Raw genomic sequence first — 15,641 nt, 5'->3', positions numbered from 1 at the left:
TATTATTATTATTTTGTTCCTTAAGATTAATACTTCTTTTGAAACCAGAACTAAAGTTTGAGGAAACATGAACAAAAGCTCAGGAGTGGAGAGCATCAAAGGGCCATTCAAAGCCTTCTTTTAACCACTTATTTTGATGCAGGAAAAATAAAAAAGCTTCTCCATCCATGAGGAGCTAAGAACTGCACGTAAAACAGTCCAATTGATGGCAGAAAAGTTATTGCTTAGGCTCACCCCTAACACTGTGGATAAAAAAAAAAAAAAAAAATTAACACTTATTTCAGAGATTTATATGTAAAGTGTAGCCCTCGAATCTTAAATTAATAACACTAATCCTGGAAACTCAAAGAGAGAGAGAGAGGGAAGTAGCAATATTGAAAACATTAGAAATTGCTTCTGAGAACACCAAAATGTCTTTGATGATCAATAAAATTATGTCCTGACAAAGCATCAGGATAATGAGAATAATCTTACAGACAACCAGAGCTGAAAGGTCTCTGTCCAAGCCATGTAAGCCTAATTTTCTGGAAAAAATTCATGTTCCAGGATTATTCTTTAACTTTGTTAGGAAGAGCCATATAGATAAAATTTAGCAGCAAAGATAACTGTTTCTTATAAGTTCACCTTCTCTGGACTACAAGATGGAAATCTGAAAATGGTAGGATGACAATAGAAAGTAACCACCTATGTCTTCGAAGAGTAGGTCTCCATTCCAACCTTTTTTTGTATATATTTTTTTTTCTCCATTTTTACTGATAGAGAGAGGAAAGGATTTAAGGAATTTGGGTAATTGATTTCATTCATCCATCTATTCATTCAGGAAAATTCATACAGAACATGTTTAATGAGCACCTACTATATGTTACTTACAGCAACCCCATGTGTGCAGGGTATAACTGTGCTCCATAGGGTTTCAAGGCTGTGAACTTTGGGAAGCAGATTGCCAAGCCTTTGCTCCAAGGCATCTCTGGGTGTGTTTGAATTGCCAAAAGTTTGGTTAGTAGCCCAGCGCTTAACTCTTATGTCACCCAGGGTCTGGGACTCTGAGTCAGCATGCACTGGAATTAACTCATTGGCAACTAGTTTAGCTGGTTTTTACTGTATGTTAGGTTTTATTTTAGGGGTTAAGAATACTTGGTGAACAAAACTGACAAGCTTCTTCATTCGCTGTATACTCTAGAAAAAAAAGAAGATGGACCATAAAAGTGGTAATCAAATTTAAAAAAAATCCAGCATATGATAAAGTAACATGAAAAAAATAAACTGGATATTGTAATATATAGTAATTAGGAAGAGAAACGTTAGTCATGGACATACATTACCTAAAGTTAGCTGAGACTAAATAATAATAATACTATGATTTTTCCTTGGTCCTTGAATTTTCCCACTGTGTATATGCCTGGAGGAAACATAATAGTAGTTCTAATAATTATTTTGATGACTATTATTTCTATAAAATACATTTAGATTGCTTTGACTATTTAATCTTAGATTTTTCTCCTATTTTTCAATTTTGCTAAAAAGTTTCCTGAGCTTTATTTTCTTCTAAACTTATTGACCTTAAATTCGAGACATTTTTCTATTCTATGAACCAATCTATAAAGGAATTTGCCCTAATTTTGTACCTTCTAAACAAATAAATTATGCATCGCATTTATTTCTTGTTCATCAATCAGTGCCACTTAAGGTAAGAGCATGTTTGAGTCTCAATAATGAGAGTTTGTTGAAGGGGATGCTTTTAATTTCTACGGTGTCTGGATTATGGTGTGAGTGCAATTATTTGGGATAGAAAAAATTTAGTTATAGTTTAATTTTTTAATTGGGTTATACAGAAGAAAAAGATCAGTCTATACAAAACCTAAAGATGAATATGAATAAAAAACAATATGAATAAAAAAACTCAAAAATTATCATATGTATCAAGTTTCTTGTTGAGGAAGATACAAAGTAAATTTTTTTAATGGCTCTATAAAGGGAAATAAAAATCTACTTAGCATCTTGTTCTGGCTTTCAAAAGGAAATTATCATTAAAATAAAAGTGAAATTCTCCCTTCCTTACACATTAAAATTAAATAATCAATATATTCTTTAAATTGTAATAAAGATTTAAAAAAAAAAAACTTAATCTTGGTCTATAAAGATAAAATGGCAATATTTTGTTATCCCTGTTTTCTAACTAGAATACCGTTGGGAAAGAAAATGCAATTATCATTTCATTGCATTTCCCCTGCCTGATTAAGAAAGAGTTGCATTTTACACTAAACTGAAAATCAAAATCAATTCCACATCACAAATTCCAAAGCAATAGCCTGTTAGAAGGGCCAGTATTAAATAAAGTATCTTTCATTAAGTTACAGGTTAATATATAGAAATTGGGTTAGGTAGACCTTCCATTGGGCACTATAAACAGTGCTCCATTATTCACTATCCGAGATGAGTTCTGCCTCATCTGCCCTCTGGACTGATGTCTCTTTGCCTTGATTCTTGGCTAGACCTACTCAGCAATGACTCTGGTCAGTCTCAAGGTCATTGAGCCCTGGCCTCTGATTACATAGCTGTGACTTAGCATGAGAGTGAAACTAGTGAGCAGATTACACCATTCATCTAGAAACAAAACAAACAAACAAACAAAAACCCAATAAGTCTTTGGCTTAGATTCCACACAACTGGGACCACCAAAGCTGTGACTTGCCTGAGGTTGCCTGGAGGGGCCAGGTACCAGAAGCAGAAGTATTAGTGGAAAATTAAGAGACATGAACGGGCCAGTAGATAAATAGCTTGTCTTTCCTCTTGACTGTTGTAAGAAGCAAGATACTCTGCATGAACTATTAATCACTGTTTTCTTAGGAATTTGTACCCAGTCCTGTAATCCACCTCTTTGTGTTTGTTTTCCTTCCTCAAACTTCTCAATCCTCCACCATTTCCATTTTTTCCTTAGTTTGTCCTCCCTGCAGTTGCAGCTCCTAATAAAATATGCCATAGGATCTGTTTCCTGGGAAACCAGTCAAAAACAAATTGCATAAACTATTTTCTTTTCTTGAATATCCCCTTGATGAGAAGTTCAAATTTTCTATGGAATGCTTTATTAAGTTACGGTTTGCTTAGTGATTTCGACACACTTGTTTATGTCACCTTTGAAGGATGAAGAAAAGAAGAGCAAGTGTGTGGGAATTCAGTAAAAAATACTAAATGATTCTTTCTCCTTGAAAATATAACTAAATAACATTTTGAATAGGTTTTTCTTTCAGTGTAAAAGGAATCAGTGTTAGCCTTGTACTGTTTATCATTAAAAATTCAGAAAAAAATATTTTAATAATGATTTATTATTTAAACTCTGACCTTTTAGCAAAAGCCATTGTGCCAAAGACAATTAAACTTCAAATTCTTTAAGTGATTTTAAAAGGACATGGGTCAATGAAAGACAATTCCCAATTCTTATATAAAAACATGGTGGAGGGTGTTCATTAAGAAACTGGCCTTTGTAAACAATGGAGGAAAGTAGTGAAATATTCTCAAATCTCCTTCCCAAATGATACAAAATGACTTCAGATCAACAAATATTCTGCACAATACCACACTTTCGGCATTATCTAAAGACAGTGGATGGCAAAACTACAAAATATCTAAGAGTAAAAAGGCAAGGAAAGAAAGAATACCGGGGCTATGGTATCACATACTCTCAACTACCCCAACCTTATCACAGAACTTTTTGGCAGAACAAGAACTGCAAGAAAAACAGTGTTTGGGCACCTGGTACAATCATTTTTTCCTATGTGGCCTTTCTGACCCCGGGTTTAAAATTTCCCCACAATGATTTTTGAGCCACAGTCTGCTAAGTGATTGGCCTGTGTGCTATCTGTTAAATATCTTAACAAGAAATGAATGATTTGCTATCTGTCTAAGTGGCTTGCAGTTTACCCAGTAGGGTTCATTGGTTTATGATCCCGACAGTAAAGCCTTGAAAATTGACAAGGAGTTTTCCTATGTAAGCAGCCAAACTCTCAGAGGTTTTTTTGTTGTTCTTCTTCTTTCTGATCACCAAAAGCCTGGAAAGGAGTGTACCCTTTGGACCCAGGGTACCTGCACTGAGGACCTCCTAAACAAACAAACAAACAAACAAAATTGCCACTAGAGTCAATTCTGACTTATAGTAACTCTATAGGATAGAGTAGAACTGTCCCATATGGTTTCTAAGGAGTAGCTGGTGGATTCAAAATGCTGACCTTTTATTTAGAAGCCCAGCTCTTAACCACTGTGCCACCAGGATTCTAAGAACCTCCTAGGCCCAGGTTAAAGAGCTGTAATATGGAACTAGGGCTATACCCCTGAGCTAATAACATTGAAGAAAAACAACAGAGCAGACAGCAGTGGTGGGTGAGTTGGGCCCAGGGAGTGGACCGTGGCGGTGGCAATGCTGGTGGTAGGAGTAGCGGTAATGGCAGAGGTGCTGGGCCAAACCAACTCACAGGGCAGCACAGCATGAGCCTTGTGGGCCCTGAGAAGCAGGACAGGACCTATAGGCAGCGGTGATATGAACCTAGAACCTAACCTGAGCTGGTAACACACCTGCTGACACCTAAGGCACACCATTTCTCCAGTTAAATAAGAATGGACAGTGGTTTTGAGGAATGGGTAAGCTGGTCCTCTGTGAAGATGTAAGCAGTTCCTTCTCCTACAAAGTGGGTCACATGTAAGGGAGCGGAACTTGTTCATCATCAAATCTGTTCGTGTTGTTTACTGTTTGCTTTCTACAAATAATAACAATGGCTTTCAATTGCCAACACTTTCTTAAGTGTCTTTTTGTGTGAGACCCAATCAGATGGGCCAATAGAGTCCACTTCTTAGCATTCTTTTCACTGTTTGTAATTTTGAGGCAATAGCATGTACATACCTATAATTTTGAGGAAACAATGTATGTATATGCAGATAGGGTACTACAGAAGTAGCCTGAGGGTGAGGTGGAGTGAATATAAAAAAAAAATTTTTTTTTTTATAAGAAAGATTAAATCCATCCTAAATATAAAAATCCTTAAAAAAAAAAGTAACGTAGCATTTCAGACCATGAGCTACATGGAAAGGATTTCAAAATATTCACTTCTCAAAGGAACAAACACCATAAAAAGTGTCAGACAAGCAATTTAATGGGAAAGATTTAATGAAGCAAGCTGATTTAAAAGGACAAGTATGATTTAAGGAAACAGCCTTAAAAACCCAAAAATTCTAGAGAAGGAAAAAAAAAAAGCCTAAAACTGTCCACTGGCAATTGGATGTTAAGAAAAGAACAGGGGATATTTAAGGTACTGGAAACCAAAATAGAACCACAAAATCAGAGGATTCACACACACACATTCACTCCATCAAAGAAGCTAACAAGCCCTTCTCAATACCTGGACATTAATAAAGTGACAGAAAAGGTTATCATTAAACTAAAAGTTTTGTAAAATAGCTCAATGTCATAAAAATTAACAAAAGCAAAATGAAGCCCATGAAGAACTGTTGTAGAAAGGCAATAAATTAAATTGTACAAAATCAAGGAAGAATAACCATGAAGCAGAAGAAAGCTGTAAACCTACCTTCAAACAGAATTAAATATACTCAGACAAACACAAAAAAGAAAAAAAAAAAATCCTTGATATAGAAATTCAAAACTAAAAGCAAAATGGAAAAACATCAGAAAAAAACAAAAAATTGTTTGGATTCAGGAAAGAAATAAGTGAAAATTATTATATTAGAATTTAAGAATAAATTAACAAGTTGTACAAGGAAAAAAGACTAAAATAGAAATTTAACAATGGGCATTTAAAGCAGTTAGGTAACCAAGAGAGTAAAAAATGACATAAACAAAGAAGAAAAAATGGATCAAGAGAGAAAGTGATGAAAATGTGAGGACTTGAAAAAGAAAGAGATAGCAATCTAACTGAGCTAAAATTTAAAAGTATAATTCAAAAGGCAGAGCCAAAATGGCGCTATAGACAGAAGCACCATGCCCTCCCTCTACAGCAAAGACCCAAAAAACTAAGTAAAAAGGATAAAAATGTCAATCCTGGAGCCCTAAGTGTCAAATGAAGGGATAAAGAACTCAATCAAGCACCGAACAGAATAAGAAACTGATAGAGACTGAGGAGAGCTACAGAGTGGAGGTCCCCTATCATCTAACACAGCACAGATTCGCCACCTTGGACCTCAGTCACCAAGGAAAGCAGACAGGGAGTGCAGGAAGGCAACTTCATGGAACTCCCAAAAGGAGACAGAGAACCCGGTGAGCAGTGATACACACTTTCCCACCACCCACTCTTCTTCCCTGTAAGAGGACTTTGCCACTTTCCAAAGGGCCATGGTCACTCAGCCAGAGAGACATCAGCTCAATGCCACCCAGATTCATCATCTTGGATCTCAGCCACCAAGGACCTCAGACAGGGAGTACGAGAAGGCAACTTCACAGAGCTCCCAAAGGAGACAGAGCACCCAGTAACCAGTGATACAAGCTTCCGACTCCCACCCTTCTTTCCAGTACATGGCCTCTGCCAATTTCCGATAGGCCACAGTCAGTCAGTCAGAGAGAGTCCAGCTCACTGCTGCCTGGATTTGCCCCACCCCTGCCAGCTGGCTCCTTCAGCATCATTTTTTGGCTTTGTTTATTTCTTCTCTCTCTGCTTTCCTTTCTTCCACCCGCCTAGTCCCATGTGCCATTCCTGTCCCTTCTGGATGGTCTGTGCCACACAGCTTGTCTAGAAGGCACCAGCACACAGCCTCCCCAGGTCTGTTCCACCCCCACTGGTAAAGTCCTTTAGTGCATTTCTTTTTTCTTTTTTGTTTGTGGTTTCTATTTTCTTTTCTTTTTTATTATTGTTTCTTCTCTCTCTCTCCCTTTCTTCCTTTTCTTCCTCCCACCCACCTAGTCCCATGCCCCAAACCCCTCTTCTCTATGGGCTGTACTGTACCGCTCTGCTAGAGAGCCTCTGGAACATGGCCTTCCCAGGTCTGCACTGCCACCATAGGCCAGTTTCCTCAGTGCCATATTTCTTTATTTTTCTTTATCTTTCCCCTTCTCCCTTTTCCTTCTTCCATCTAGGCTCTGCGCTGCCTCTGCCCCTTCCCGATGGGCTATGCCACACTACTTAGTGAGAGATACAATCAGCTCACCACCACCCCAGTTCCACTCCGCCCCCATTGAACAGCTCCCCTCAGCATCACATTTATTTTTTTCTTGTTTTTCTTTTTTTTGTGTTTGTTTTCTTCTTTCTCTCACTCTTTCTTCTGCCCACCTAGCCCTGTGTGCTGCACCTGTCCCTTCTCAACAGGCTGAGCTACATCACTAGCTAGAGAGCCACTGGTACACAGCCTTGATGAATCTGCCCCACCCCCACCTCCGAATCCTACCACTTTGCCATTTTATTCACTTTTTCCCCTTTTTTTTCTTCTTCTTTTTTTTTTTGGCTCCTGTTTCTCTCTTGTTTATCTCATCCACTTAACTCCACATCCTCTCCCTTCCCTCCTGCCTATCTTCACTGTGCACCGAGTGCCATGTTCCCGAGCAGTACAGGCATGGACCAGCAGACCCTGCCCTGCACTTCCCCCTAGCCCTGCCCTGTTGGACCCAGTACATGCCACAAACAACCCATTCCCTCCAGTCTCCCACACTGCTAGACACACCCTGCTACACCATAGGTGAGTGACCAGCCCTGTCTACCTGGACAAGGTGCTAAGAAGTATCGTGACCACAGATGAGCAAGAAACAAAGCATGCCAAACCCTCCTGCCCAGACATAAAAAAAGCAGGACAAAACAATCAAATCTACAATCAATAAACAAAGAAAATGATTCCTGAATGTCCTGAGGGCAGCAGATAATGTCAAACACATTAAAAAAAACAGAATAAGATGACCCCAAAAAGTGACTAAAGTAAAACACCAGTTGACTTTCTGTTAGAAGATAAGACACTAGAACTATCTGATGGGGAGTTCAAAACTCTGATATTCAGGGCTCTCTAAGAGATGAAGGAAAGCTCAGGCAAAATAAAGAAAAAAAAAATAGACAAAATCAGGGAAAATGCAGACAAAGCAACAGAATTCAGGAAAACAATACAGGAATAAAATATCAAAATAAATAAAAAACTAGAAATTACACAAAAATAGCAATTAGAAATCCAAAAGTTAAATAACAAGATTTCAGGAATGGACAATGCAATAGGTTTTAGGAGCAAATTTGAAGTAATGGAAACAGGATCAGCAAAACTGAAGACAAATCCTTGGATACCAACTTTGGGGAAAAATCAGAGAAAAATGAAGAAATCCTGGGAATGATGTGGGGCACAATCAAAAGCAAAAATTTGTGTGTGATCAGAGTTCCAGAACAGGGGGAGAAAACAGAAAACACAGAGAGGATCATTGAAAATTTGCTGACAGAAAACTTCCCTAATATCATGAAAGATGAAAACATTCTACTCTGACACGCATAGGGTCACTGTGAGTCTGAGTAGAATTGCAGCAACTGGTAAAAAAAAAAAAAAAAAATTAAAAAAAGAAGCTGGCCTTATTCTGTTGGACCGAAAAGAGAAAACTTTCAGATGCATTACCTTCCTCATGTTTGGAATGAGGCAACCTGCAAACATAGTTATCCTGGAATAGGAAAATGAGATAACCTCAGATGAACCACAGTTAAGACTGTGCCATAAATATGACATCAATTGTTAATCATATGTATAGGGAGGAGAACAATATCGAGACCAAAAGGAGACCCTGTTGGAGACCAAATATTGACTATATCATGCCCTTGTCTGGTATGCCCAATAACTATGCATTTCTTTCAAAAAATATTTTTTAATTTGTCATTTCTGAAAATTCTGCTCAATATAATTTAACTATGGTGGATGATCAGAGCTCCGGTGGCACAGTGGTTAAGAGCTTGGCTGCTAACCAAAAGGTCAGGATTCAAATCCACCAGCCACTCCTTGGAAACCTTATGGGGCAATTCCACTCTATCTTATATGGTCTCTATGAGTCGGAATCAACTGGACAGTAATGAGTTTGGTTTTGTTTGTTTTATGGTGAATGATATCTAATTTAAGAATGGTATTTCAATAATCCTGTCATTTCAATTTCAAAACAGCTTTTTCATCTTCATTGTATAGCTGTAGGTTCACATAGGTTCTGAATAAATATTTCATTTGTTAATAGCTTTGCTCTTTTTTTTTAATTATAGGAAACTGCACAATCAGTAAGGACATGGCACAGTGGTTAAAAGCTGGGCTGCAAACTGGAAGGCTGGCAGTTCAAATCCCTCAGCTGCTACTTGGAAACCCAGTAGGGCAGTTCTACTCTGTCCTATAGGGTTGCTATGAGTCAGAATCGATTCAACTCAATGGCAACAACATCTCAATGTCAATCCTGCATTGTAGAAGTACAAATGTACCTACCTAACTTAGTAGTTTTCAAGATAAAAGTAATGTTTCCCTAAAATAGATGGAAGTTGCACTAAAAAAGAATACTAACTTTTTAGCTCTCATCCCAATTAATCTACCAGAAATGAGAAATAAACATAATGAGTGAATGTTCCCAGAAGGTAGATGCTAGGTAAAGTTATGAAATCAGTGTGATAATTAGAGCTGTGTTGTGAGAAATGCATTACACAGGTCTAGGGTCACTATGAGTCAGAACAGACTCAAGACACCTAACAGCTACAACCAAGGGTTAATTTGGAACCCTGGTTGCACTGTGGTTGAGAGCTCAGGCTGCTAAGCAAAAGGTTGGCTGTTCGAATCCACCAGTCTTCCCTTTGAAACCTTATGAGACAGCTCTACTCTGTCATATAGGGTCTCTATGTGTTGGAATCAAGTCGACAGCAAAGAGTTTGGCTTTAGGTTTTTTTTGGTGGGGCTAATTTAGAGAAGATCAAATGAAGTGTACAGGATAAACAAATTGTTACAATGTAAGAATTGCAGTATTAAACCCATTGCCGTTGAGTCAATTCTGACTCATACCAACCCTATAAGACAGAATAGAACTGTCCCATATGGTTTCCAAGGAGTGCCTTGTGGATTCGAACTCCCAACCTTTTGGTTAGCAGCTGTAGCTTTTAACCACTATGCCACCAGAGTTTCCAAACTGGAGTATAGACCAGACCAAACCCATTGCCCTCAGTTGATTCCGACTCAGAGCAACCCTATTGAGCAGAGTAGAACTGCTCTATAGGGTTTCCAAGGAGCACCTGTTGGATTTGAATGGCCCACCTTTTGGTTAGCAGCAGTAGCTCTTAACCACTATGCCACCAGGGTTTCCAAAATTGTAAACTACAAGACTAATTCTTATAATAAAAAGGAATATTCAAAATAAGTCTAACTTTTTCCTGGGTTTCATTTGGATTCTGTTCAAACATCTACAATAACATTTATCTCATTGTATTATTATTTTTTTTAATGTTACTGTTGTATTATTCTCTTCTCCCTGCACTTAACCATGAGTTCTTAACTTAGCACAATACTTGGCACAGAACAGACACTCATTGTGTGCTTAATATAACAAGTAAAAATAGTATGATTAGTCATTGATGCTTCACATTAGAGTTCCTATACCTTAAACATATTCTCTGAAAGTATTGCTAACTCTTAATTAAAATATATATATGGGATTATTTTTATAATAATTATATGTGTAATTTTTACATTAAGCATTAGCAATACTATATATACACTATAATTAAGTCAGAATTGACTCAATGGCAATGGGTTTGATTTTTTTTTGTTTAATATATATATTCTTCTTTGGAATAATTTGGAAAATAGACTAAAAGCAAAAATCCACCAAGAAATAAGCATTATTAATATTTGGAAGACTATATTTTAAATATTTTTATGGATAACTATGCATATATATATGTATATATATATTTATATATATATTGTACATATATCACTTAAATATCAATTTATAGGTATGTTCATATATATACAAATACATACATACATATGGTCCATTAAATTGTAACTTCAGAAGCAAATTTCAATGCCTATATTCTTCATGTCATTAAATATTCCTCTTTGATGCTACTTGTAATTGTTGCACAGCATTCCATTTCAAAAAACTACTAAATTTAAGCATAGGTTTTTGATTACTTAAGTCACTATAAAAATTTGGCTAATATATATAATTGTGCAATAAATATTTTTAAGGCTGAGTATATTTAATTATACATTTTGAATACATTCCTCAAACAGGAATAGCTAGGTTTAAGTATATGCACATTTTAAGAGTTTAAATCTGCATTGTCAAACTGCCCTCCAGAAATTTAGGTACATTCCCACCATTACCAGCATGGATGAGAGTATCTGCTTACCAATTAAATATATTCTTTACTACGACTTTGAGTGAATTACTTCAGTACAGGTAAATATAAAAAATTGATTATTTTAAATCATATAGTAGTGGCTATGGACATTGTGAGCAGTTGAAAGAATAAAGAACAAATATAGAAGGAAAGAAAGAAAAAAACTTATCTAGTTTTTTTAGTCCATAAAGCTCACTAGTATTGTACAGGGGTAAAAACAATATGGGGGCAGTGTCTGACCTTCTCTAGCTTCACAAGGGGAAAAGAGAATCAAGATCAATAGCCCCAGGCTGATCGTTAGGAGGCCAGGGTCAAGCATGCCTCCTATCTCCACCATGTTTACCAATTTTGACACCAACTGTCTCTTTCATGGCTCTGTACTCTGCTGGGTTCGATAATTCATTGCAATAGCCGCACAGAACCCACAGACAATACTCATGGTTATGGGGTTTATTAGGGAAGTAACAGTTGCAATTCAGGTTGAGGAACATTCAGGATATAGTTCTTCCATCAGGACAGCCTCTCCCCAGGCGTGCTTGCAGGCATACCTCTCCCTGGGCCTCTCTGCCCAAAGACACTCAGCTTTCTCTCTCCATGGTCAGGGAAGCCCACCATGCTGTCTCCTGCTACCAGATCTTTGTTGCTGGGTCTCTGCTACTGTGTCTTTCCTGCCACTGCTTCTCATCATCTTCAGGGTTACAGCTTTCTCTCCATCTGTCTCCTGGTCCCAGGAGCCTCCCAGCTCAGGGATCCCAGGTCCAAAGGATGTACCACATCCTGGCTGTTCTTCCCTGGAGGTGGTAGGATTCTATCTTCTTTCCTGCCTCTGGGGTGGCTCATTTCAAACCCAGTGGGATGGCAAAAATGACTAATCCCTTCGGTGGGCCACAATTACCATATCTGCACAGTCCAGCCCATTTACTTGGGTGGAAGTTACAAGAGCATGGCTAGAAAAGCCACACAAAAGCGATCCATGGTACCTCAACAGACCAGTATTTAACAATCTCTTGCACATTCTTACTGAGAAGATCTCCAAAAAACAAGGGTCCAATGTCAACACAAAAGCCATGAATTAAAAAAAAAAAACAAAACTATTAATTCTTCAAAACCAAAATGAAATTGATACATCAAGGATATTGACTCCTCAAAATAATTCATTAACCATTATTCCTTTCCCATGTTGTTTAACTAAGGATATAGAAGCTTAGATGAAGAGAGGTTGCCACGTGAAGCAGGAAACAGTTGTAGGTTTTCCATGTGCAGATGGTAAATTCTGTAGTGCAACACAAATTTGTTGGTGTCATTATCAAGGCAAAGAAGATACTGAAATCAAGAACATTAATAGTAGAGCTTGTTTTATAATATGACCCAGACACACACACACACGTATACATTATACAAACTATCTATATCTATATATATTATAAAAAGGGATCTATATGTATTATAAATGTGCTTACATATTATAAAAAACATATATATAAGTACGTTGAAAGATTTATACATGTATATTGTAAAAGGTATGTACATACATATAGTAACCAAAAAAATTCAGTAAAAGTATATATAAAACCCATTGTCGTCGAGTAGATTCCGACTCAGAGGTATATATTTAAATATATATATGTATACACACATGCATACACATATATCATTATTTTATTTATATATATATATATATACATATAAACTCATTGCCATCCAGTTGATTTCAACTCATAGCAACCCTATACAACAGAGTAGAACTACCCCATACGGTTTCCAAGGTTTTTGATTGGCCCAGGCACCACTGGGATTAGAACCCAGGATCTCCTGTTTATTAGGCAGGCACGTATACCAAAAGGCATATACATAAATGTATACACATTCACACCCACACCCCCCACATATATATACATGTATATACTTGTGTGTGTGTGTATATATATATACATACAAGTGGTTCCCCACTTATGAAGGAGTTCTGTTCCAACGACTCTATCATATTTCAGTTCCAACATAAGTCAAATACCTCATTTTTCTTTTTTTAATTTTTCATTATTATTACTTTTTATCATCAGTATCACAGCACTGTAAACCTTGCGGGCCCACGGACATATATGTGGCCAGATATTGCCCAAATGGACGTTATACTATATATGCAAGTGTGGTGTGTTACACACAGTCATGAGCTGCATGACGAAATGCTGCTCAGTCTTGCACCATCCTCACAATCATTGCTATGCTTGAGCTCATTGTTGCAGTCACTGTGTATATTCATCTCATTGACAGGCTTCTACTTTTTCACTGACCAAGCATGATGTGCTTCTCCAGGAACTGGTCCCTCCTGATAACTTGTCCAAAGTATGTGAGAAGAAGTCTTGCCATCTGTGCTTCTAATTAGCATTCTGGTTGTACTTCTTCCAAGACAGGACATTCTTCTGGCAGTCCATGGTGTATTCAATAGTCTTCACCAACACTCTAATTCAAAGGCATCAATCCTTCTTCACATTTCCTTATTAGTTGCCCAGGTTTTGCATGCGCATGAGGTGATTGAAAACACCATGGCTTGGGTCAGGAGCATCTTAGTCCTTAAAGTGAAATCTTTCATTTTGGACACTTTAAAGAGATCTTTTGCAGAAGACTTGTCCAATTCAATACTTATTTTGATTTCTTGACTGCTGCTTCCATAGGTATTGATTGTGGATCCAAGTAAAATGAAATTCTTGACAACTTCAATATTTTCTCCTTTTATCATGATGTTGCTTATTGGTCCAGTTGTGAGGGTTTTTCTTTATGTTGAGTTGTGATCCATACTGAAAGCTGCGGTCTCTGATTTTCATCAGTAAGTGCTTCAAGTCCTCTTCACTTTCAGCAAGCAAGATTGTGTCATCTGCATATCGAAGGTTGTTAATGAGTTTCCCTCCAGTCCTTATGTCATGTTCTTCATATAGTCCAGCTTTTTGATTATTCGTCAACATACAGATTGAATAAGTACGGTGAAAGGAAACAACTCTAACACACACCTTTCTTGACTTTAAACTACACAATATCTCCTTGTTTTGTTAAATCAACTGCCTCTTGGTCTATGTACACATTTCTTACAAGCACAATTAACCTTTATGGAATTCCCATTCTTCACATTGTTATTCATAATTTGTTATGATCCACATAGTCAACTGCCTATGCATAGCCAATAAAACGAAGGTAAACATCTTTCTAGTATTCTGATTTTAGACATGTACCATCTGACGTTAACAATGATACCCCTTGTTCCACATCCTCTTCTGAATCCAGCTTGAATTTCTGGCAGTTCCTTGTCGATGTATTGCTACTGCTGTTTTTGAATAATCTTCAGCAAAATTTTACTTGCACGTGATATTAAATGATATTGTTCGATAATTTCTGCATTTGGTTGGATCAGCTTTCTTGAGAATAGGCATAAATATGAATCTCTTCCAGTTGGTTGGCCAGGTAGATGCCTTCCAAATTTCTTGGCAAAGATGAGTGAGCACTTCAAACACTACATCCATTTGTTAAAACATCACAATTGGTATTCTGTCAATTCCTGGAGCCTAGTTTTTTGCCAATGCCTTCGGAGCAGCTTGGTCCTCTTCCTTCAGTACCATTGGTTCCTGATCATATTCTACCTCCTGAAATGGTTGGACATTGACCAATAATTTCTGGTATAGTAACTCTGTTATTCTTTCCAACTTCTTTCGATGTGTCCTGCATTGTTTAACATTTTTCTGTAGAATCCTTCAATATTACAACTTAAGGTTTAAATTTTTTCTTCAGTTCTTTCAGGTTGAGAAATGCAAAGCAAATTCTTCCCTTTTGGTTTTCCATCTCCAGGTCCTTGCACATTTCATTTTAATACTTTGTCTTTGTCTTCTCCATCTGCCCCTTGAAATCTTCTGTTCACCTCTTTCACTTCATCACCTCTTTCTTTCACTTTAGCTACTCAATGATCAAGAGCAAATTTCAGAGTCTCTTTTGACATCCATTTTGGTCTTTTGTTTTCTTTCTTACCTGTTTTTCAGTGACCTCTTGCTTTTTTTGTTCCACAACTCATCTGGTCTTCAGTCATTAGTGTTCAACACTTCAAATCTATTCTTGAGATGGTTTCTAAATTCAGGTGGGATATACTCAAGGCCATACTTTGGCTCTCATGAATTTTCTCATTCTGATTTTCTTTAATTTCAAGTTGAACTTCTATATGAGCAATTGATGGTCTGTTCTGCAGTCGGCCCCAGCCTAGTTCTGACAGCTGATATTGACCTTTTCCATTGTCTCTGTTCACAGATGTAGTAGATTTGATTCCTGTGTATTCTGCCTGGT

This window comes from Loxodonta africana, chromosome 15 (assembly GCF_030014295.1).
Source record: "Loxodonta africana isolate mLoxAfr1 chromosome 15, mLoxAfr1.hap2, whole genome shotgun sequence".
In the NCBI taxonomy this organism is placed as follows: Eukaryota; Metazoa; Chordata; class Mammalia; order Proboscidea; family Elephantidae; genus Loxodonta; species Loxodonta africana.
This window is presented reverse-complemented; position numbering follows the sequence as displayed.